This window comes from Canis lupus, chromosome 4 (genome assembly GCF_048164855.1).
Source record: "Canis lupus baileyi chromosome 4, mCanLup2.hap1, whole genome shotgun sequence".
Classification (NCBI taxonomy): Eukaryota; Metazoa; Chordata; class Mammalia; order Carnivora; family Canidae; genus Canis; species Canis lupus.
Genome location: NC_132841.1, coordinates 63,231,331 through 63,257,873, shown reverse-complemented (window position 1 = coordinate 63,257,873; position 26,543 = coordinate 63,231,331). Strand labels below are relative to the sequence as shown.

Sequence of the window (26,543 nt, the reverse complement as noted above, 5' to 3'; positions counted from 1 at the left end):
TTAGCAACTTTTGGGCCAATTTAGGCCTGTCAACTGTGGCCAGAGTGATAGGGTAATAAGATGCACTGTGCTAGCAATGACTAACTGGGCTACTTAACAGAGTTCTGGAGAGTTTCAGATGTTATCCTAAAGTGGGTTGGCACTGCCTTGCAGTTTCGCTAGTTCAGTACAGCATCTCCCAAAAGACAACTGGTAGCAGGTTTGCCAAGTTCCACTTACTCCTTTGTAAAGGGTCTCAACAGAGTGTATGGTTTCCAGTTTACATTATTTCAAATTAAATGTTTTTAATGTAAATCATCCAACCTTGCCCTTTATCTTTTGAAAAAAAAATTCATTAATGGACTAAATCCCATGAATGACAGAGCATCTCTTGCCAAGTCTGGCTCTAAACTGATAAATCTGAGCTCTGGAGGAAAACTAAAACATTTGAGGTTTTGTGGTCATTTACCCATGACCAAACTTAACTTCCTATTTTGGAGAGAAAAAATTAATATTAATCCTCATTTGAAAATCCCCAAAGATTTTTCAGATACAAGTCTTCAAACCAGAAGCTGGGGAAAAAAAAAAAAGCATAAATAAGTGAAAACATGTGAGAATCGTTTCCTTTAAAATGTACATTAACTTTTTAAGTTCAAGTAAAGGTCATTTGACCAAGTCAAAAGCTTTGTACCTCATGTACAAATACCTCTAAGGGCTGTGATTAGAAGTTCTTGATTTCCAGCTTATGCATACAATATTGTAACGGTATTCATTGCCTGTAAAAGATGTATCAAACAACAAAGGTAATCTGAAAGCCCTTAGAATCCCAGGGCATAGTCATTAGTAAAAACAACCCCCAAATATTTCCAAGTAGGTTAGGAAGGACAGTTCACCTATGGTGAAACTCATCTGAATGGTATGTATAGTGATGTCCTCTCACTTCCTCTCCTCTGTAATAGTAGTAAGACAGGAACCATTCTCTCGAACTGTACTCACCAATAGAGCTGTCTACAATAATGTAAATTTCTGGATAGCCCAGGTGGCTTAGTGATTTAGCACCACCTTCCGCCCAGGGTGTGATCTTGGAGACTCGAGATCAAGTCCCACGTCAGGCTCCTGTCATGGAGCCTGCTTCTCCCTCTGCCTGTGTCTTTGCCTCTCTCTCTTTCTCTCTCTCTCTCTCTCTGTCTCTCTCTCTCTCTCTTTCTCTGTGTCTCTCATGAATAAATAAAAAAAAATCTTAAAAAAATATAATGTAAATTTCCCCATTCTGCAGTGTCCAATACCATAGCCACCAGCTACACAGGAGTAATTTAAATATGGCTGGGACTGAGGAACTGAATTTTTAATTTTATTTATTTTTAATTGACTTTAAATTTAGATAGCTACATGTAAATTAACAGTGGCTACCACAATTATCAGTGCAGGTCTACATAATAGGAATATACTACTCCTTGAACAAATATCTATAATAATAATAGCAAGTAGTAACAATAATAATAAATACCTAATATCGTTAAGCACTTAGGGCTTTACACGTTTATTCCTCACAGAGCCACCTCCTGTATCACCCATGCCGTGGGTGTTGATAGACTTGCTCTTGATAAGATGCTATCCTAATAACTAGAAGCAATGATTCTGTGTTAAATATAATGACAAGCATTAGACCCAGGAGAATAAAGCATACCATTTGGTAGAAGTACTGATGGATGAGCTCAGTGGAATATCATGATCCAATAGATTATAGATGATGTTGATGTGGGTCCCAGTCCTGGCTTTAATGATCTTGGCATCCTCTGAAAGGAGGAAAGAAAATGAGCAATTGACAATAAACTTTAAGGAATGCACTGTATTCTAATCATAAGCTGTTGGGGTTCAGATAGGAATATTTGCAAGTAGAGAAGAGTTTGTCTGTGGTGACTTTGGAGTCATACTTGACTCCTCTCTTTCTTTCACACCACACATCTGATCTCTTCAACAAATACTATTATCTCTATCTTTAAAACATATCCAGAATCTAACCACCTTTCATCACCTCCATATAGGTCTGAGCCACCATCCTTTCACACCTAGATTATTGCAGTTGCCTTGTCACCACTCATTTCCCTTCCATACATGCCCCATTTTACTCTCATCTCAGAAAAGCATAGATTTTTTAAAAAAATAATCAAAATCTTCCACTGGCTTTCATCTCTGAATAAAAGACAAATTTTCTAAATGGCCTGTAAATCCCTACATTACTTGATCTCTTCTTTTACTGCACTCAGCTTCAGTCAATCCACTCCAAACAGACGGGATTTTTGAACATCACAGGGATGCTCCTTGCTCAGGGTCCTTGTACTCTAACTTTCTTACCCTGGATTCCCACACAGACTTTCTTCCCATCTTTGCTCTTTAGTCATCTTCACAGTGAAGCCTTTTCTGATTACCTTATCTTAAATTTTTGCTCTCCACCACGGCCACTACTATGCACTTTTTTCTCTATTTATGCTTCACTTTTCTTCATAAATCTTATCACTATCTAATATACTATTTTTAGTATTTTATGTATTTCATATTTCTTTCTGTTAATGTAGCTTCTTTAAGGTGGAAATTTTCAGGGCCCCTAGGTGGCTCAGTGATTGAACATCTGCCTTTGGCTCAGGTTTTGATGCTGGAGTCCTGGGATCAGTCCCCCCATCAGACTCCCTGCAGGTAGCCTGCTTCTCTCTCTGCCTATGTCTCTGCCTCTCTTCTTGTGTCCCTTATGAATAAATAAATAAAATCTTTTTTTAAAAAAAGGTGGAAATTTTCTCCAGTTTTGTTCACTGCTATATTCTCAGCACATAGAAAATGTCCTAGTAGGCAGTAGCCACTGAAATAAATTAGTAAAATGAATTAATGGAGATTTCTGGATGAAGACTTGATTATAGATAAATTTGACAAATCCCTAAAAGTTTATTGTTGGAACACAGTTTGCATGCATTGAAACTATTTCACTTGTCTTCAAATGTCTGTTTTCTTAGTTTCAATTAACAGAAAGTAGCCCACAGCTATATTTTATTTAAAAAAAAAAATTCTCTCCAGCTAAGACCTTACTTGGCCACATTTGAAAAATGTAGATGCATGGAATGTTACAGCTCAGAGGGGCCCTAGAGAACTTACTCTAGTGTCCTAAAGTATGTTCCCACAATGGCTAGATCAACATTTCCCACTATAAAATTGAATAATGCAATTTTTTTCCCAATTTGTAGAAACAAAGTCAATAGAGAAAATATTCTCAATTAAATTTGTTTCTTACAATTTCTCTTAAGATATTGGTGCCAAAGTCACTTAACTAACAAGTACCAACAGATGTTAAAAGTCAATAAGCAAGAAGCAAACAGATAAAAATATAAAAACCCAGAAACAGTCATTGCAAAAGCTTGATTTATCATGGCTATGTGCAAATGGTTGTGATTATATTTTTCTCCTGTCATAATTTCTACTAGTACAATTTCTCCTCTTTTGATAAATTAAAAATCAACTAGAATTTTAATTGCAGTTTCTCTAATATCAAACAAATTTGAGAACTTGTGATCTAGTCTAGCAGATCCACAGATTCAGCGATTTACACACAAGAGAAATGACTTGCCTGAAGTCACACAGTGACAAAAATAGGTACTTGATAAACCTTTTCTGATTGCCTCTTTCTTCTTTATTCCAACTGTCAAGGATTCAAGCTACTTTTTTTTTGAGTTTTCAAAATACACTTTATTATGTAGGGAACATCTACTCAAAAATCTGTCTGTTGAGTAGGGCAGAGGTTCCCTGGCACGCAACTCCCTTTCTATCCCCAAACAAGCCCATTTTTCTCATCACTATTAAAAAAAAAAAAAAAGAAAGAAAAGAAAAGAAAAAAGAAAAAGAAAGTTATTAAACTACTTGAAAATTTAAAAAGAAAAGGAAATTTTTACCTCATCTTCTTCCAGACATGGTAACAAGCTAGAGACCTATGGACAGCCCCCAAATAGGTATTTCCTTGAATAATTTCCACTGAAGAATTGGAAGGGGGGGCAGCCAACATACAAAAAATGAGATTATTTTTAATCTTTAAATATTCTGAATTCCTGACTTCTTTTAAAACACTGGAGAATATTGCTACACTAAGCCCATATTCTTGAATAACAATTATGAAATCTACATAGCACTAGTCCCTTTATACAAACTGGAGTTTCCTGTTCACCCCAGTTCTCTCCACCCTCTCACCAACACAGGTCAGCTTTCATTTATCATCTAATTCAATCTGAGTTTTTCATTTATTACAGCAAAATATTTCTATCTCCATGTCACCACCAAAAATTAGGAAAAAACTGAGACATAATGAATTCAAGGAAAGAAATTAGAAGAATCACATTTATTTTGAGGAAGAATATTCCTATATGTTTTAATAGGCACATGATGTGTATCTGTGTGAAAACAACTTGATAAATTTCTTTCATACTCTAGTACATGGCCTTGTTTGAGTTTGTGATATCTGTTTTATAGTCATGATTACTAACTCACTTCATAGATAGTAACTGAAACCCACTAGCTTCCTGTTTGCTTTTTCTTCTGAAGAGTATTTATTACTAAGACTTCTAACCCATAGTAGACATATGTGTCATACCTAATGTCTCAGAAACTTCCTTGGTCACCACTACGCTCCTTGTAAACACACACAAACATCCATAAACTACATGTTCAATAAAATAGCTCTAAGCTGTCCTTTGCAGAGAACTAGTCATTCTTGGGGACATTCCTGGGCACTTAACCTGAGGGTACTAGAACTTGGATTAGCCTTCGAGCCATGAATTAGTCTTAGTTTTCACTAAGACAACCAGACATACTCTCTTTCAAATGTTTGGTTTTTAAAAGATTTTTATTTTTATATTTGTAAAATCTCAATATTTTAGTTTTATGAGATTGGCTGGATAATAATAGAATAGAAGAAACAGCCAGAGAGAAACAGAGAAGTAAGATGAGACCATGTAGGCCTTTAAGAAAAGGTATTAGTATTCCCTATAAAATTTTTCTCTGGCCAAGTGATTGTTTTCTTTCTGAGTATATATATTAGCCCAAATTAGATTATGTTTTGTAATCAAAAGAGCCTCATTTACTTGTTCTACATCTTAGGGAACTGTCTTATGCAAGCAACTACTCCTGACTTAATGGCCTCTTGTTCCACATAGTGTTCTATAGCAGGTCTTATGACCAGAAATCCACAACGGTAGGCTTCATGAGTCCTTGAATGATAAGAGTTAGAATATAGCCCAATAAATGAGCAAAAGAAGCCAAAGTAATAAAAAAATGGTTTAATTAGTTTCTCAAATACAAAAGGTTTTTTCTTAATTGACCCAGTGCTACTAACTGATCAATTTTGACCAAATAGTGAGAACTCAGTGTTGGCATTTAAAGAATGGTTAATGACATTTTTTTTCAGGGCTCATATCAAATTCTGAATTTTTAGGTTAACATCATCCATGGTGATTTTTCAGATACATTTTTGTAGTTTATGTTGTGTTTGCCCAGTTGGGTCACAGAGTTAAATATTTTATTCATTTTAAGATTTATATACACATCTCCAAAATTCTAGGGTTTGTGTGTCACCTTGTTGAGAGAAGGTCACTACAGTGTCTTTAGTTACTGTGGATATTGAGGCATGTAGGTACACCAGATTTGTGATTATCTAGAAAGATCCTGAAGTTTATCTTCCAAGGATTTCTGCCATAACTTAAAGTGTGTTTCATATTATTGTAACTTAAGAACTTCCTCTGGAATTGAACCTTCATTTACACTAACATATCTGCAAATCTGGGCAATAAATGACTCTAGAAAATTTAGAGCATATTAAAAAAAAAAAAAGACATTGATCTCCATTTACTCAACTCAAAACCCTGCTTTGAATCTTACTTTTTACTTTTTTACTTCCTTAGAGAAAAGTAGATTTGTCTTTATCTCATTTGGAATTTCCTTACAAATTAAGTTCAATTTGTCTTGTTATCTTCTACTATCACTTAAGAAACCACCGTACCATTATTGCTGAGAGTCTGACAAGTTGGTTCTCATAAATCTCCTTAACTGCAAAAATTCCGTGATATCGACATATAGTTTAAATTCTCTTCAAAAATGTTTTCACCTCTTATCCAGCTGACTGCACAAAAAATAAACACATTGAAAAAATAAACAAATTGTGCATATTTTGCTTGTAATTCCTGCAAACACTGGAAAGGTATTGTCATGAGTATAAAAACTATAACATGGGTCATTTCCTTTGTAATTGTATGAAATGAACCCAACTCGGAAAACTCACAGCAACACTTGCCTAATGAATGTGGACATTAGGCATACTAATATCCTTTTGGAACATGAATAAACCTATGAAAGCTTCTTTGATCTGTTTCACCACATCTCTTTATCACCTCTTTTAATCATCATCTCTTTGTTCAAACCTGTCAGCTTTTTGCTGGCAAATATTTATTTCATTATCCTATTCTTAAATTATTGCTAAAAATTTCAGACAGTCTGCACAGGGAGTCAGGTGGCCACAGTTGATCTGCCTTAGAATATTTCCTTCCAACCTCTAGCTCCTCTTATTTCCCACAAGCTTTTGTGGGCCAGTTTCTTGCATGCTGAAATTCTTACTCACCACAGTATAATGTCACCAACCTCACCTCACCCAAAATAGAAGTGACAGACAAAAGTGATACCTCATATGCCAGCATGGCTGGTATGTTGCTATGTGTGATCTAGGAATTCTGATTTCTCTATATTTTTTCTGGCTCATGACATGGCCCTCACCAAAACTATGTTATAATGTAGAAATTTATCTTATATGTTGGATCCTTACTTAATTTTTACTATTTTTCCTGTCTCTAGTGTAAATCATGTTTAATTTTCATCTTGTGAATTTCTTTACTATTTTATCTTTTGTTCTTTACTATTCCTTGAGTTCCCCTAACTACTGGCCCCAGCTCAAGAGCCATAGTTTGTAATTCCTATAATCCACTTTTGGAGGCTCTATGGAGAAGACCTGGAATGGACTTTAAGATTCTAAAGAGCAAAGATAAAGCAAATGTCAATTGACTTTTCTGTTTCCAAGATACCCCAAATCAGCAGTGTTTCTGGATTAACAGGAAATGATCTCATTTATCACCTTTAAGGCTTACTTTGTCAGCCAAAGAACAGAGATCTGACCAATTTCCTGGTATGGCTTTATAGGCATTGATTCCACAACTGAAATATAATCCTTATTCATTAATGATGAACTTGCTATGCCTTAGTAAACAAAATTATTCTCAAATATGGTACTCCAGAAAATGCAAGCAATTTGGTTCTATAATCAGTTTGTTCAAATATATCCTAAGAAAAGAAAGACAAATTTTATTGTACTTATACAAATACTGCATTATTATTAATATGGTAGAGAGAGGGAGAAAGAGAGAAAAAATGTAAAAAAAAAACCTTATTTCTGAATTCTGAAGGTCAGGGAGAAGAAAAAACTATTTGAAGAATGTTCTACTAAATTAATGGTTAAAAAGTATTAAGAATAAAGAGAAAGGACGTTCAACCTAGGTTATGTCTTTCTTCATCATATACAGATGGGTTTCTCAGGTCTCAGCTTGTATGCATCAGCCTAGAGGTTTAAGCTTCTAAGAAGTTTTAACTGACCTTCTGGACTGGGTTAAGTGTCCATCATGTGTGCTTTTATTGCACTGTTTTCTCCTGATTATATCCATTAGAACATTATTTTTAAAAACAAAAGTTGAAAATGTCTTAAGTCATTTCTAATGACTAATGGACTAATCGAAGAGGATGTGTACTTGATTTTGTGCAATAAAATGTAGTAATTCTTAAAAGATTTTATTTATTTATTTATTTATTTATTTATTTATTTATTTATTTAAAGAGAGAAAGCAGAGGGAGGGGCAGAGAGGGAGAGAGAGAATATCAAGCAGATTCCACGCTGAGCGCAGAGCCTGATGTTAGATTCAATCTCAGGACCTTGAGATCATTACCTGAGCAAAAACCAAGAATTGGATACTTATTACACTGAATCACCCAAGTGCCCCTAAAAGGTAGTAATTAAAAATGATGATGTCAGTATTTATTCAATGACATGAAAATATGTTCATAAAAAAGAAATCACATAGTGAAATTACATAAGGAAAAATAGATTATATGAACATGGTATTCATAGCATGATCCCAGTTTTATAAATATCCATGTACACACATAGGCATCAAAATCAGTCTTAAAGGCTCTAAACATTGCTAACCAGTTATCACTTAGTGGCAAGACTATGTACTATTTTATTTTTATTTACTGTCTAATTTATATACTTTATTGTCTAATTTTTTAATATTTATTTATTGTCTAATTTACACAGATTTCTTTTTTCATAAGGAGCACAATAAATGTGATTAAATTAAACATTTCCTGAAAAAAAATTGGTAATTTAAACAACAAAGCATGATGACATTCAATAAAAGCACATAAAGATGCTTTACTACCTATCACTCTAGGTGTAGCACAGCTTTAAAATGGAATACCACAAGATTTGTTTCTTCTGCTCATAATAATGCAATGTCTTTCCCTTCCCCCTTACTTCTTGAGAAAGCTAGATTAAAGGTAATCCTCATAAACAGACATTTTAAATTGAACCCACACATTCTCAAAATATGAATTTCATCCTCCATTTCTAAAGATCAGACATGGTTTTTATCGTGTGAACACTTCACATTAGTGTTTTGAATTCTGTCTGTCACGATGCTGAACTCTGAGCACCACTCAGTTTTACCTGGCTAATTGTTCCACAGTTTCAGTTTATGTATCACAAACAAGAAATTGGAAACAAATTGGTTCATGGATTTTCTTAATTAAATCTTAGGCATTCCATGTAACGATCAAATTCATTTATACAATTTTATTTTGTCAAGTTATAAAAAGCCATTTAGGTACAAATCTGAGCACTTATGGGGGCAGTTGAGGGAATGAGCACTGGGTGTTATGCTATATGTTGGCAAATCGAACTCCAATAAAAAAATAAACAAAAAAATAGATATAAATCTGAGATTTAAAAAAATGTATCCTAACGAAGCTTGGGGCTCCATATTTAGATAAATACAAAAGATAGAGAAGCCACAGTTTGAAAGAGAAACTAGTATTTTCATATAAGTACTAATACTGCCCCCCCAAAAATCTATTATGAAGGGAGAGAGATTATATAACTATATTCTTGCTATTCTTGTGGTTTAAAGATCGTTTAAGTCTTAGATACATGTAATTATGACTTTAAAGTTACTTTTTATAATGTAGAATATAGTGTCAGATTCTGAATAAAATGATGCTACTAATCATGGATGTAAATGACTTGAATCTCTTAGCAGTCCCCTCCTCTCCCTACACAAATAGCTCATGGTACTCAGGGCATCCTTTTGCTAATCCTTGGCATCTCTAGACCCATTTGGTAGAAATGAAGGAAATAAAAGGAAATTGCCCTTTAATTTTCTTATCCCAACATTCTCCTTTATACATCCTCCATGTATTCATGCCATGGTTCATTCTTACTTTATATCCACCTCTGCAAATAACTTACCTTTAATGCAACTTACTCCTGGATATATTTTTTCCGATACCACTTTTGTTCCATATCCACACACGTTCAGCAGTCTTCTTGACCAAAAGTGTGTATATTTGTGCAGGAGTGGGTAAGGAAAAATTTGTGGCACAAAAAGATTTTATTTGATTTAAGTTTTCTTTTAACTTTGCTTTTCATATTAACTTAGGTGATTACCTATGTGAACTTTGCAAGGCTGTCTTTATTCAAAAGCCACACTAAATCTCATTTTCTCAGACAGATCTTTTCTGACTATCCAAATAAAAGCAGCCACTCCATTATAATTATCTGTGTAATATTTATTACTATGTGATGTTTTCTTGTTTATTAATGTATTGTTTATTGTTTATCTCCTTCTAACAAATGCTAAGCTTCATGATGGCAGAGACTGTGTCTATCTTATTTACTATCTAAAAATGACTTGGTGTTCAATTTACTAACATACAGAATAACAACCAATAAAAAATAAATTTAAAAAATCTTTAAAATAATAATAAATAAATAAAGCTATTATGCAAATGGAATAAAAAAATAAAAATGACTTGGGATGTAGTAGGTGCTCAATAAATTCTGAAGATTAAATGAATGAATAGATGGATGGATGGATGGATTTGTATACAAACCTTCCTACCTGATAGCAGCAGTCACTTAGCTAATAGAATAATTTTCAGCGAATATAGCACATAAAGTTAAATAATCTTAAATCTGTACCCAAACTTGCCCTACAATTGTGGACTCAGTCAAAAACAAGAGGAGAATATATATGATTAATAATTTTTAGTAACTTCTGGTCCAAAAACCAAAACTACATCATAACATTAATATGTTACAGTAGATATTACATCTATAGAAGACAGTAGATATATTCACCAACAGCATGTAAAGTCTTGGTTCAAATATAAAATTTAATAAAATAACAACAAAATGTGACTTGAGTAAGCTGTTAGGTTAAAATGTGTTGTTGTTCTCTCACTAAGAAGGTCCACTGTTAAATGACAGCTCATTCTAGTAGAACTTATGTTAGAAGGCAATGATTAAATGAAATAGGATGATGGGTCTTAATTCTGATTCGTAGAAAGTGATTAACTCTGCATCTAGACTATGAATACAGAACTTTTAAAAAATAAAGCCATTCTTGGCATGTATGAAATACTAGTCTCTGTGCCTGAATAGTTAATTAAAAACTCTTAATTTATTTATTTGATATCAATATAGCATATATATTAAAAGATATTTGATTTCGTATAAATCTAGCTCTATAGAATGATCCAAATAATAAGCAACACATTCAGTAACTGCCAGTTATTTAGTGTCACACTGCATTTTAACAAAAGCTATTATATCCTGTGTGACAGGAAAATGGGCGGAGGACCTGATAAATCAAACTTCCAGAAATCCTTGTTTACAAGGCTGACTTTTTTGTGTTACTGTGTGGCTGTCCAAAAGTTTTTCAGCAGGTCATGGCTTTTTTCTAGAAAAATTATCTTTACAAAACACGTTGATAAGTCTTTCCATTTTTATATAACAAAACATCTGAAATATACACACACACGTACCACTCTTACAGGTTCTGGAGTAGAGAAAAAACTTATAGTAAGTGACAAATATTTTTATAATGTTTTATAATGCTTGGCATATAGTAGGTGCTTTATAAATATTTATTAAGCCACTGAATCAAGAAATTAAAGCACAGGCTTCTCATATATTCTCTGCTAAATTCTGAAGACCTCTTATAAGCTCCTGAATAATAAATATCTTTTTAAACATATGTGGTAGGTCCTACTGATAAACAGATTTAAAGGCTTTATTGAGATACATAATCAGTTTTAAATTTGCAAACTAAATTTAAATAAGGAAACCATTCTACCACCATCCTCTCTCTGTCACCAGCAGATTTTTGCCCTGATCCACTGACTTGCTCTGTGTTCTTCTATGTAATTTAGCTTCTTATCAGCCTTTTCAAGATAAAACAAAAGCATAGATTTTTATTCTCCTTGCCCATCCCCAGATTTTTCACAATTGAAACTGTAGCTCCAGATTCCTATTCCTGCATGTGAACATTTCATGACCCCACTTGTTCAGCTACTTAGAAAACACACTCATTGTTTTCTCCAGTATTTTGTGCTATGAGATAGCAGGTAGTGGGGCCATTAGGTAGCATGTGTTCTTTCTCACTTCCCTTGATTTGTCCAGACCTCCCTCCAACATGTCCCCACCCTTACTCTCTATGTCCCTAACCTTTTTCCTACTCCAGCACTTAAAAGAAGACCTCACAGTTTGTGTTGATACATGAGCTAATAAAAAATCTGAATTTAAAGACAAGAGGGTTGGGGCATCTGGGTGGCTCAGTAGTTGAGCCTCTGCCTTTGCCTCAGGTCGTGATTGAGTCCTGCTTTACACTCCCTGCTAGGAACCTGCTTTTCCCTCTGTTTGTGTCTCTGCCTCTCTCTGTGTGTCTCACATGAATAAATAAATAAAATCTTTTAAAAAATAAATAAAATAAAGACAAGAGGGTTTCAGCTGAGATTTTGTGATCCTTCCCTATGTAAATCTTGATAGACAAGATGATTTTTGATACATCAAGCCATCAAGCAGCAGAATCTCAAGGGTGGCTAATTCAATAGCAGTACAATCTAGTATCCTTATTTCCTTATTTGTATGTTTCAAAATTTCTTTTAAAGCATTTTCTTCTTGTAGTTCCCTCTTCAACTTCATCACTATATTTCTGACATAAGGGAAAGACTACAGAAGGACATTTTTTCAGTAATAACAATGATAGTATTGGTTATAATTGTCTTCATATTTGTGTGTGTTTTTTTATAAATTTATTTTTTATTGGTGTTCAATTTGCCAACATATAGAATAACACCCAGTGAATTGTCTTCATATTTTGAAAATATTTAATTCTTCAAGGGTCTCATTGGATTAATAGTGTCATTCAGTAGAATGTATCAGTTAATTCCATGTGTTGGTTATAATTTTCTCCCTGACTTGAAGTTAACTTGAAGTTAAACAACCTTTAAAACATGGGAAAATAAGATTCTTTAATAATATTTAATTATTTTCATATTAGTTCATGTTTACATGATACCTAACAGATGCATTTTTAAGGGTGATTCCAGTGTCTTTTGGCAAGAAGTTTTCTTTCCTAAAATGAGAATCAGAGCTGCACACAAATGTAACACAGGAAAGTTTATTTCAAATATATTTTTTACCACATTGAGGAGTGTATATGGTCTGAACCTCCAGTGTTAAACAAGACTGAATATTGAATTTGGTTTCAAAACATTTTTATTTTATAGAAACAATATTTCAGAGTTTTTGGACAAGGGCCCTTCTAGTCTATGTAGTTTCATCTAACTGGAATATGCCTGCTGGTGCTTTGAGCACAGCCAGAATCCCTGGGAGCCTCTGAGGAATGCTATCAGTCTCAAGATATGGGACAATATGACAATCAATGTCCTAATCTGATTAAAGTTAGCTGAGAGGGCTGTAGCCCATCAGAGCAAATCAACTCTGTATAAGGACCCCCAGGATCTCTGCTTCAAGATTATGGCCCTGACTTCAATTCTCATGAATTAACTCTGAGACATGGAAAGCCTAAAATTATAGGGACCTATTAGAAAATTCATCACCCCAAAACCCCACCACCAATAATTCGGATCCTAGGGCTTGAGAGCAGGGGCAGAAGGAGGCCTTGCATGCTCTAGTCAGGTGGCCCTACAGATAATCCATTGTCCCAGCCTTTGAGGAAGAAGTGCTCACTTAAGTAAGAGCACAACGCTGTAAGAGGTCAATTCACCTAGAAAGCTAGGCAGCCAGACTAAGAAAATGAAACATTGGAGATGGTGGTTGGTTATTCTCCATTTGCTACCCACCCCAGTTCTACTCTTTGTGCTTTTCCACTCTTCTATGTGTCCCAGGGGAGACTGACCCCTATGGATGGCACTATCCGTGTCCCTTGGCCCATTAGAGGGTTAGGCTTAAAGGAGCCTCTGGCAGGAGAGAGCATGAGAAGGGAGAAAGTAGGTGTTTCTTGGTGTCCTTTCTAGCTACCTCTCACCTAGGCTCTGTCTTCACCCCTACTCCACACCACTGGCTGCCTCCTTCTATAAGGGCAGCTTCTGTTGGATACTCTCTCCCTTCTAAGACTTTTGGTAATGTCATCTCCTTCCTTTGGACCTAGAGGCCTAAAAGCGGAAATAGTTCACGACCCCACATGCCTTGTTGGTTCCCCCAGCCCTAACTACATCTCTGTAAACAGTTATCTGTATTTGAACTCCCTGCTGGCTGTAAGTTCTATTATCTGCTGGGTCATGGCTGACAGAGTGGGAGATAAATACATGCATACATACACATATGTATATACATATATAGACATATATATACTTACATATGTGACAGAAAGGCCTTATTCCTAGTGAGGAACCCTTGATTTCTACAGAAAATAACCAGACTACAGAAACCTTCCTTTGAAGGAGGTAAGAAATGGAAGTAAGGGAAAGGAAAGGAGAGAGGCAATCTCTTCTTTGCCTTAGTACAATTTTTTTTTTTTTAGTTCTTGATGTCTGATGTGTGTTTAAAACTACAACTTAAGAGAATCTACAAAAAATATTATTGCAAATATTACACTGAAAGATAAAATGTTGCCTGCTTTCTCACTAATTATATATACTTTTAAAATTTAGAACAAAATTATATAAAAATTAGAAACACTGCAACACTACTATTGAAATTTTACAGAAAGTTTTAGCTTTTACAGAGAGGAAAAAAACAAAACAATAATAATGGTTGGAAAAAAGAAACTAATTTAGTTTTACTGATTTAGGAAGGTTCCCTAGCATAAGGTCAACATGTGAAAAATCCTAAGATAAACATACATACATATATATAAAAAAGACATATATATTCACACACACCTACATAAGAAGAAAAACTGAAATGAAAATATCAGTTACACTCATATACAAAAACATCAATATCAAATATCTGGAAATTATGTAATAAAAATAAGAAAGACCTTGAAATTGGAAAATCAGAAAATTACTGAGAGAAACTCAATAACTAATCAGTCTGCCTTTGGTTCAGGGCATGATCCTGGAGTTTCAGAATCGAGTCCCACATCAGGCTCCCTTCATGGAGCATGCTTCTCCCTCTGCCTATGTCCCTGCCTTTCCCTGTGTGTCTCTCATGAAAAATAAAAAAATAAAAATCTTAAAAAAAAAAAAAGAAATATTGGCATGTTTAAAAATCACTAAGTTCTTTGTTGAAACTCTTCTTTATCACTCTTGGTTTCAAGGTTTATCATCTCAAGTTTTATTTTATAGCTGAATATGTTCCAAAGTTTGCTTTATTTTATAAAAAGCTTTTGAGATAATCAGTTCCCACATTATCAGTAAGAGCCGAAAAACATCATCACTGCTACTATTGTCATTTCTTGAGGTTTTTAAATGCCACTTTTCATTCCAAAAACTTATAACTTGATGTGCACAATGAACAGGAAACAGATGTGTCCCAGAGATTTATTTGAATATTTTTTGTGTATTTACTACAAACAGACAAGAATTAAAATACCAGCTTAACATAAAGTAAATTCTCTAAAAATTCTTTTAAAAATGTTCCCAGATTGTGGGTACACAGAATTAAAAAAAAAAAAAAAAAAACCTCCAGAGTTAGGTATCAATTTTGGCAATTCCATCTATTGTATGGCTCTGGACTCCTGAAAACTAAAGTAAATTACAGATACCTACCCGACCTTCCTAATTGGGAAATTATGAAAACCAAATATAATAAATAAATGAAATAATTCTCAGTAATTATAAAATGTCATATAAATGACACTTAAGATCTTTTTTAATGAATATTTATAATAGGTAATAACTCCTTAGACTCATTTTTTATTTTTATTTTTTTAAAGATTTATTTATTTGGGGAGTAGCAGAGGGAGAGAGAGAAAATCTCAAGCAGACTTCCTGTTGGGCGTCCTGTGATCATGACCTGAGACTAAAGCTTTGCAAAGATAGAAGATAATATTGCTTAGATGCCTATGAATCTATATAATGTAAAGTCAATTTAAAAAGCAAAAGATTAAAATATTGCAAAGAGCCACATATAACTAGATAGATGAGCATTCTTAACCTCAATGTGTGCTTCTGCATAGACCTGTGTCATATTGTGAATGATTTGCATGTGTATATGTATGTTTGTGTGTATTTATGTGTGTCCGCTTACTTGTGCATTCACAGTTGTACATGTGTTTTAAACATTAGGATACAACTAGACTTGCTTAATTTACTGACTTGATTAGTCTTTGAGTGAAGAACAATCAAGACTTCCCTTTTTTTTAACCATTGTAAGAAAATCCCTTAAAACTCCTATAGAATACAGAGTTAGTTCAAGTCTCTATTTCATTCTGTCAACTTTGATTCCATCTAATGTTTTTTAAATAAGAGTCGGAATAATTCTTAAAATATGCAACAGGGGTTAATGAGAGATCACTAGAAGTTGCTTCTTCGTTGAGATTTTATTGCCAGTATTTCTTCCTATGTTCAATTTTAGGACATCAAACCTTATTAAAATAGTTAAAAGCACAGATTCAATGACAGGAGTGGGAGCAAATGGAAGAACATTTCTCTGTAATGCTCATCTTGCCCATGGTCATATGTTGATTTCTAGAGATCTTTCCCACTGAATATACTCTGTGCTATTTGTTTTTCTCATCTACTTTATACAAGTGCCTTAAAGTTTTGTGATCAACAGAGATAATCTGGGTCAATTTTATATTGTTTAATACATTGTCCTAATTAATAGATATTATTGAATCAGCACTTCAACAAATAGTAAACCAATTACTAACATTTAAACAAACTATTTTGAAGAAGGCTGGTAGTTTTTCTGTTTGTTATCACTGTCAACATAATACTCCATGTTGCTCTCTAGAACTTTTACACGCAACAAATTGAGAAGAAAGAATGTATTAATTTTCATTTGTCTTGCATCTCTATGCATTGCAGCCAAATTACTGCAAAATATTTAATTTTTTTCTGCAAAATATTTTAGACTACAATTTGTAATCAAGATATTTTGCTCTCAAATCTCTACACATTACCAGAAAGTATAGCAAGCAGTGATTGTGAATCACTGATTATTCCTCATACTCCAGTGTAGATACGTAGCCTAAATGGTTTTACCAAAAGTTAAAGACGATACTACTCTTCAGACAAATACCCACCATTTGCTTCAATTTGGATGGAACTGGAGGGTATTATGCTGAGTGAAGTAAGTCCATCGGAGAAGGACAAATATTATATGTTCTCATTCATTTGGGGAATATAAATAATAGTGAAAGGGAATATAAGGGAAGGGAGAAGAAGGTGTGGGAAATATCAGAAAGGGAGACAGAACATAAAGACTCCTAACTCTGGGAAATGAACTAGAGGTGGTGGAAGGGGAGGAGGGCGGGGGGTGAGGGTGAATGGGTGACGGGCACTGAGGGGGGCACTTGAAGGGATGAGCACTGGGTGTTATTCTGTATGTTGGCAAATTGAACACCAATAAAAAATAAATTTATTATAAAAAAAACAGTATCTTTCATGGAATAAAATTTTTTAATTTTAATGAAACTCAAAAAAAAGAAACTACTCTTCATTAATTCTACTACTGTACATGTAGACTAGACTTCTTAATCTCTTATTAGCACAGTATTATTTTTTAATATTATTTTCATTATTACATAAAATTCACTCTTTTAAAGTATACAGTTCCACTGGTTTCTGATATAGTCACAGAGTTGAGAAACTACCACTACCATCTAATTTTAGAACATATTCATCATCCTAAAAAAAAAATCTCGTTCATATTAGCCGTCATTTTTGGTTCTCCTCTTCCTCCAGGCCCTGGAAACTACTAATCTACTTTTCTTTCTTTACGTGTTTGCCTCTTCGAGACATCTCAATATAAATGAAATCACACAATATGTGCAGTATGCAGCCTTTTGTGTCTATATTCTCTTAATTTGAGTGTTCTTGAAATTCACTTAGGCTGAATCATGTGTTAGTAGTTTATTCCTTTTTATGGCTGAGTAATATTCCCATGTATGGATATAGCACATTTTATTTATCCATTTAGCAATCAGTGAACATTTGAGTTGTTTCCATTGTTTTATTATTCTGAATACTGCTACTATGAGCATTTGTGTACAAGTTTTTGTGTAGAAATATGTTTTCAGATCTCTTGGGTACACACACACACACACACACACACACACACACACCAAGGAGTGGCATTGCTGAGTCATAAGGTAACTTTGTGTTTAATGTTTTTTGAAGAACTACATATTTTCTAACCTGGCTTCACCATTTTACAACCTATGAGAGTGTTACTTTTTCCACATCCTTGCTAACACTTGTTACTGTCATAGTCATCCTAATGAGAGTGAAGTAATTACGGGTTTGGTTTACATTTTTCAGTAACTGAGACTTAGCATCTTTTCATGTGTTTATTGGCTATGTTTCTCTCTTCTTAATATAAATGTGTATATAGGGGATCCCTGGTGGCTCAGCGGTTTGGCGCCTGCCTTTGGCCCAGGGCCCGATCCTGGAGTCCCAGATCGAGTCCTCCGTCCAGCTTCCGGCATGGAGCCTGCTTCTCCCTCTGCCTGTGTCTCTGCCTCTCTCTCTCTATTTCTATCATTAAAATATATATATATATATATATATAAAACTTTGTTTTTAGGTGAATTGATTCTTGCCTTTTTTTTATTGTTGAGTTCTTTATGTATTCTGGGTACTAGATCTCTATCAGATTTATGATTGGCAAATATTTTCTCCCATCATGTAGGTTGTCTTTTTACATTCTTGATAATGTCATTTGAAGTTTTAAAAAAAGTTTTAAAATGCAATAAGATCTAATCTATTTATCTTTTTTTTGTCTTTTATTACTTGTGCTATTGATGTCCATTTTTTTCTGTGGATATACGTTTTCAGTTCTCTTGGGTACATACACATACACACATACACATACCAAGGAGTGGCACAGCTGAGTCATATGGTAACTTTATGTTTAAGTTTTTTGAAGAAATACCTATTTCTAAGAAACCATTGCCTAAATCAAGGTCATAAAAATTTACTACTATATTTCTACTGTGTGATTTATATTTTTAGCTCTTACATTTAAGTTTCTGATCTCTTTTCAGTTAATTTCAGAAAACTTCCTTAATTCCTCCATTACTGCCTTTGTTGTTGTTAAAGATATTTTATAGCATACCATGATAATTCCTTTGTGTTTTCTTTTACTTTTTTTAAGTTAATATCTTCATGGTTTCCTGGTGATTACAATTAGCATCTTAACTTAACAATCTAGTTAAAGTTAATTTCAACAGTATACAAAAACTTTGCTCCAGTATAGTCCCCCTCCCCTTCTTTTGTTATACAAATTCCACCTTACTAACTATAAGCCCATCAACATAATAATTATTGCTCTCACATAGTTATCTTTAAAATATGATAAAAGAAAAGAAACAGAATGTATATGTATTTTCTTCCACAGTTACATATTTAATTATCTTTACTGGTGTTCTTTGTTTTTTCAAGTAAATTTGAGTTACAGTCTAGTATCTTTTCACTTCAGAATGAAGGACTCCTTTAGTGTATCTTGTAGGGTAGTTCTGCTAGCAATGACTTATCTCAGTATTTCTAAATTTGAGTATATCTAAATTTCTTTTTTGAAGGATAGTCTTGCTGGATATGGTTAATATCCTTTTCTTTCAACAATTAGAATATATCCTCCTACTCTATTCTGATCTTCGTGATTTCTGAAGAAAAGTCATCAGTAAATATTATTGAGAGTCCCTTGTATATGATGAGTCCTTTTCTCTTACTTTCATTATTCTTTTTTTCTCTTTGGCTTCTGAAAGTTTACTATGATGAGTCAAGGTGTGAAACTCTTTGGATTTATCTTAGAGTTACTAAGCTTTTTGGATATGAATATTAATAGTTTTCACCAAATTTGGAAAGGTCTCAGACATTATTTCTGCAAATATGCTTTTTGGTCCTTTTGTTGTCTCTTCTCTGGAACTTCCATCATGCATATATTGGTGCACTTGATGGTGTCCCACAGGTCTCTGAACTTCTGTTTATTTTTCTCAAAGAATTAGGTAGTTTTTTTTTAATTCAGCTGTCTTTCTTGATTTAAAAAAAAATTGCAACTCTTTGTTTAATTTCAGAGTTTTAAAAAGTTCATTTTGACAGTTTTTACCAATGTTGCCATGACTTTTATGGAGGAATGGATATTTGGAGGTGCAGTACTTAATTCATAATTCCAGAAATGTTTTTCCTATTGACAGGTATGTTGTACTCATGGGTAGTCATATGTGGGTTGACTCAAACCACCCCTAAGCCAACGCAATAACTGGCTATGGTTAATGATCCTGATACGGATGATATATTCTGCTTACTCAACAACTTGTAGGTCGATGAACGATAGGGAGGCACCGACTAGGCTCCTGTGCAACTACTATGTGCTAGCAAATGAAGTACTGCTCTAAGTGATTGGGCTTGTCAGAATGCTTTCCATCCTTGTCTTTGTAGTAGCTCTGGGTCCAGTTTGTCCACCTCAAGCTGCTTCTCTCTATTCTTACATCCTTTATGACTCTTTTTCACCTAAGGAATTCAACAACTTTCTATAGCTTCTGTGAAAATGAAAACTCATTCTTCTGGTCATATATTCTTACATTTTTCTTTTCTTCTCAGCAGGAATTAAATTAAAAAACAAACAACAACAACAACAACAACAACAACAACAACAAAAAGTCGTTTCCAGGGGGAAAAAAAGAGGAGAGGGAAACACTGAATCATCTCTTTGTATATTGAGACTCAAAAGAAATGTAATACCATAAAAAGTTTCCTTTTTTATGTTTCTTATTTTTTGTGACTGGAATTCCCCCTGAGATATATAGTTGCTTAATTAATATTATCATTTTTATTAGCCTTGCTAATACACTAATATTAGAATTACTTGTCCTATTTACTTTTTATGGATCAGATTAATAGCTCCATAGTAGATATTTTAAACATTTCTCTTGTTCCCTGGTAGCACATTTGAGCCCACATGAAATAAAAATTCAGGCAGATCCTGGTATCTATGGCCTTAGTTTTCAATTTTCCCAGCCTCTGGTTCAAATCTTGCTGTAGAGTGCTTCCATCTGCATTGCCAAATCACACCTCACTTTTCATTCTCACTTTACCTGGCAGTTTTAGTGGGCTTTTGACTCCCAATCACTGGCTCTATCTTCTTAGTTGCCCAGTACTTTCCTTTTCTGGAGACAGATCACTTAATTACGGGTCTTTCATGAAAAGCCCCAGGATCTCCTCCTTGAGTGCAGGGCCTTTCAAATCAGTCCTTACCCTATAGAACAAAAACTTGAATAATTGACTGTCTTGGTATAGATTATGTTCTAGTAGAGCAGATGAAAAATAGCCACATAATTTGTACAACAAGCTATTTAAGTGTTATTTCAGAGCCAAATAATACACTTCCTTTCTCTTGACTTATTTATTTTTTATTAACTACAAAAGAGTATTTCCCCACATATATATTTAGTGACCCAGTACTACTACTATAAGCAATCTTCTTGGTTTAGTTACTAATAATTATTTATATAATATTTTTTTAAGTCTTGAGATTTTATAGCCCACCTACTTGCTTTAACTCTTTACAAGCAGGTTAAAGGAAAATAATTAAATCAACCTGCTAAAATAATCCTAGAATTGCCTAATAGCTTAAAAAATAATTAACTCACATTGCAAATTAAGGCATCAAGCAATGCATCTGAAATGTTACTGCTCATCTGTGATGGTTATTGTGAGTCAGAGTGCCATGACTTAAATATTCTTGCCAGGGCACCACCCTGGTACTCCATCCCACCCTGCAGCCCTAGTGTGTCACTCATGTTGAAGTCTGCCAGTAAGTTCTAGGAGTTTCCTACAGTATTAAGAACTGTCCTTCACCAGGATTCTAAATTCATTTTTTTTCCCTAAGTACCAATTGCCCAAATGTCTTTGGACCAGGTTTCTGGCATAGACCTAGTTCAGGAAATAGGGTGGGAGGAACACCTATTTTATATTTTAAGTGAAAAAACATTCACACAAGAACATTATGTAATAACAACAACAAAAAAAAGTTTGTTTGGTGGTGAAGTTTAAGCTCTACATTATTGACTTTGTTTTGGTCATAGAAAAAGCAATCACGGGTTCTCAAGTTGAAGTAACAACACTAATATGGTAATTCCACTAGACTGCTTAATTTAAGAGGCTTGAAATGAAACGTGTCAATGTTATAATTGGGAACAAACCTGCTTATTTTCTCTTCCTAGTACCAAATGAAAGAAATTAATGTGCAGCAGATTTTCAGTAGAAAAACAAATGTTTTGCCCATTTTTGCCTCTGCAGAACATAGCCCTGGAGTCCAGTACACAGCAGGAACTTAAGAATTATTCAACTGTGTTGCCTGGATGGCTCAGTTGCTTAAGCTTCTGACTCTTGATTTTTGTTCAGATCATGATCTCAGGGTCCTGAGATTGAGGCCATGTAGGGGCTCCAGGCTCAGCAGGAAGTTGGCTTGATACTCTCCCTCTCCCTCTGCCCATCCCCCCACTCATGCTCTCTCATACTCTCTCTCTCAAACAAATAAATAAGTTCTTTAAAACAAATAAAAATAATAAATAAATAAAAATTATTCAGCTAAGTTTATAACTGCCCATTTGAGTTACCTCTGTGAATTAGCCTCACTGTCTTGGAGAGCAACTGTCTAACTATATACAAAGTAAAATTCAAAAATCTGAATCTTAATGAAATCTTAACAAAAGCAGCTCTAGACATTACTACCTAGCCTTAACACCTCAGAGTGCAGGAGAGGGGAAGAAAGCACAATTTAATGCTATACTAAAATGTATTTTAAACCTCATATTTAACTTTTTTAAAACACTGTTTTACATTTTTCTTATAAGACTCTCTTATTTTAACATGAAACAATTTTAAACATACTTATTATTGAATAAAACCGACACTGCCCTTCTACTCAGGTGAAAGTGCCTTATTTATCCTGTGTCTTTGAGAACCCATGATCTAACTACCAAAGAACCCTGGCCTTCACCAGAAGCAGAACTCTAGACATTTTCCTATTCCCAACTTCTTCTTGAAATGTTCTTTTCTTGTTAAAAAAAAAATCCCGTTGACATCTAGCTAATTTGAAAAGTGAATCCTTGTTGATGTCATAATGGGTTCTGATGTCTTAATGTACCCATTTTGTTGGAATATCTTCAAGATAATTCCCAAATACAAAGTTAGGATTCCAGGAGAGGATTCCAGAAATAATAACAAGAGTTGATAGAGATGATTTTGGCCAAACACCAGAATTTTCTTTTGATGCCCATCAAATGATATCACTTCCTTTTTCTTTTCTTTTTTTTTTTTTTTTACCACAACAAATGGAAATTTATTTCTTGAATGCAAGGAGAGTTCAACATGAGAAAAAAAAAATAATCAGTGAACAGAATGAAAGACAAAAACTGTATGTTCACTGATGGATTTTGTGTGTGTGTGTGTGTGTGTGTGTGTGTGTGTTTTATTTTTTTTTTTATTATTTATTGGAGTTCAATTTGCCAACATATAGCATATCACCCAGTGCTCATCCCGTCAAGTGCCCCACACTTCCTATGGCCCACCACACACCTGCCTTATATTCTCACTGTCTAATTCTAATTCTTCTACAACTGGGAAGAAGAATGATTCATTTCTATTTAATCTAGTCACTTTGCTAAATGCTTCATAGGCTTGTCTCATTTATTTTTTTTAAAGATTTTATTTATTTATTCATGAGAGACACAAAGAGAGAGAGAGAGAGAGAGAGAGAGAGAGAGAGGCAGAGACACAAGAGAAGCAGGCTCCAAGCGGGGAGCCCGATGTGGGACTGGATCCCGGGACTACAGGATCACACCCCCGGCTGAAGGCAGGCGCTAAACCATTGAGCCACCCAGGGATCCCGGCTTATCTCATTTAATTCTCACAATAGTCTTCAAAGAGAGGCAGTATTTTTATGCCTATTTTATGTTTGAAAAAAGGAAGGCTCACTGAAACTGTATAGCTTTTCCTAGATCACACAGCTGCCACAGGGTGGTTCCTGGGCATGAATCCAAGGAATTTAACCCAAGAACCTATTTACTCCATTAATTATACTCTTAATATATTAGATTACCTTTCAGGAAAACACTTTGTACGAAATGTATGTTTTTATTTTTGAGATATTAACCAGTAATCTGAATTACTTTTGCCTCATTTTATAGACTCTATATTCTAAATTCTTCATCAGTTTAGTCTCTAACCTCTCAAGGTACTTCTGCTTTTCATTGAATGTTCCCAAACTGTTGAAGAGATCTGATCAGATTAGATCTCCTGTAAAATAGAAGAGGACAGCATACAATGTCTAGAGCTTAGCATTTTCTGTCCAGTGGACCCCATGTAATGACTAGTTTGTGACCCTAGTTTTTATCTTCTCTAAGCCTCAGTTTACTCAATAATATGACTTCCTTTCAGGATAATATTGATTAAGAGAATAGTTTGCATGACATTAATTTATGTTTAGATTTGTTGAATGAAGTTCAGAAAATGAGCACTGATTTTAAATTTAATTCTCCAACAATAGCTATTTTCTATCTCTATATTTGCATTTATGTGAAATGAGGAAGATTAATAAATATTGCCATAATATTCATAAAACATATAGAAGTTAACTTTAACCACAACACCGGTAGTGCTGGTTATCACTATTAGTTTGCAAATCCTAAAGAAGATTTTCAAAACTTTAAATTCAAAATATTTATTTATTAATCCTCAAAAAGAAAGCTAAAGTTTTCAGTATTTATAACCTTGGTCATATTATAAGTATGTTTTAACCCTACTTTATTTCAATAAGATATAATTTTACAATTCCTTATTTCATTTATAATTAAGTAATATTATAATTTTCTAGAGCCACATATAGGATATGTATATAGGTATATACACATACATATATACACATATGTTTGCATATATATTTCATAATATATATGTATACATATATATGTACACATACATATAATACAGTATTGTATTACACTGAGCAATTTGAAGAGATACTTTAAGAAAAGTATCATGATTTTTAAATGAGTAAGCATTAATCAGTTAATCAGTATTTGACTATTGTGCAAAGGCCCATGGGCCATACCAAGACGCATAAGACATAACTGAGACTGTAGACAGGGAGATGAGATGTACAGATTACCTGTCAGATCTTTCCCAGGAAAAGGAATAGCAGGAGGCAGGACGATGATACAGGTTAATGAAGATGGGATGCAAAGCCAAATTGGGATATGAAATCACTGAATGCAGGCAAAGGAGCCTAAATCATGTCTGATGGGTTTGAACTGTGATCCAATATGAGATTTTTCTAGAGATTTATTTGTGCAATTTTTAAAGTATGATTAAGGGGGATCCCTGGGTGGCGCAGCGGTTTGGCGCCTGCCTTTGGCCCAGGGCGCGATCCTGGAGACCCGGGATCGAATCCCACATCGGGCTCCCGGTACATGGAGCCTGCTTCTCCCTCTGTCTAGGTCTCTGCCTCTCTCTCTCTCTCTCTCTGTGACTATCATAAATAAATAAAAATTAAAAAAATTAAAGTACGACTAAGAAATGAAAATATGAAAGCTAGAAATAGGGAATAACAGTGTTTTCAATATATTTATTAGGTAATCATTTCATACACATAAATTAGAAGAGGAATTCCTTAGCCAACGGGTCATTGTTACTGAGATTTGATGGTCTTTCTTCAACCTCCCAGAGCTGCCCATCCTATTTTTGATCTTCATTACATTTCTTTAGCTTTTGTCTTTTCCAGCTTTTAGGCCTTGCAATAATCATCTGTTTAGTAGCAATCTATTCAATCATCCCCATCGGCTTCTTCCTTCCCTTCTCCTGGGTTACCTATACTATGTCACCTGTATTGTGTTCCAGGCAGAGTCCTCCTTTGGGTGGCAGTCTTGTCCTGCCTAGCCCTAGTCCTGCTAGATAGAGATAATTAGTTGTTGCTTTGAATTGAACTGAATTGAATAGATTGGATTCCCCCCACCACCCATAAACACAAATCCACTCATCCACTTCTTCCCTTTCTTTGAAATTCTCAAAATCATTAAGACGCAGCTGCTTTAAACAAACAAACAATGAAGCTAACATGTGAATGTGGTTCTTGACTCAGAGAGGTTGTTACATCTCACCCAAAAAGAAACAGAAGCAGTGCAAATTCTTAAACGCCTTTTCTGGCCTGGGTCTCCCAGGATGGGGTAACTAACCATCTCCAGAATCTTGACCCATCCACTTAACTTCTCAAGTTTTAGTTCCTTAGAGAGTGGGAGTGGGGGAGGAAGGAGTAACATGAACATGATTTAATGGATTCTTATAAAAGTCTGTAACAAGAAGAAATAAAACAATGTCCCGAGTTCTTTATTAGCTTCAATTCCCAGCGTACAAACATCCTAATTCAACTTAAACAAAATAGCCCACACACATACCATTTCTAAGGAGACTGGCTTCCAACCTTCCTTAACCTCTCTTCCCTCTTGCATTTATCTTTCTCCTTCTTTTTCTTTCTTCCCATTCTTGTTTCTTTCTCCTTTTCTCTCACAGTCTTCCCAAAGAAAAGTTTAGCTGCAACCACCGTTTAACCCCAATCACCTTACAGGAAGCAAAGGCTCCATAAGTGAAAGCAAAATCTGTAGGGGCCTGTCAGAGTGGATGCCCCTCTCCACACACACACACACACACACACACACACACACACACACACACACACGGTGCCAGACAACAGCGGCACAGCGAAGTTCAAGTGTCTGCAGGAGAGGGAGGTGGGAATACCAGAT

At 34.5% G+C, this 26,543-nt stretch overlaps 1 long non-coding RNA gene across 1 annotated transcript; it reads right to left on the bottom strand.

The window, feature by feature from the left end:
- Positions 1 to 685: 685 nt before the first annotated feature.
- Positions 686 to 26,334, bottom strand: LOC140632536 (uncharacterized). Its single transcript, XR_012030136.1, has 3 exons — positions 26,196 to 26,334; positions 1,667 to 1,775; positions 686 to 755 (listed from the first exon to the last, which is right to left on the bottom strand). It is a non-coding gene; the product is annotated as an uncharacterized lncRNA (long non-coding RNA).
- Between the last annotated feature and the right edge of the window lie 209 nt (positions 26,335 to 26,543).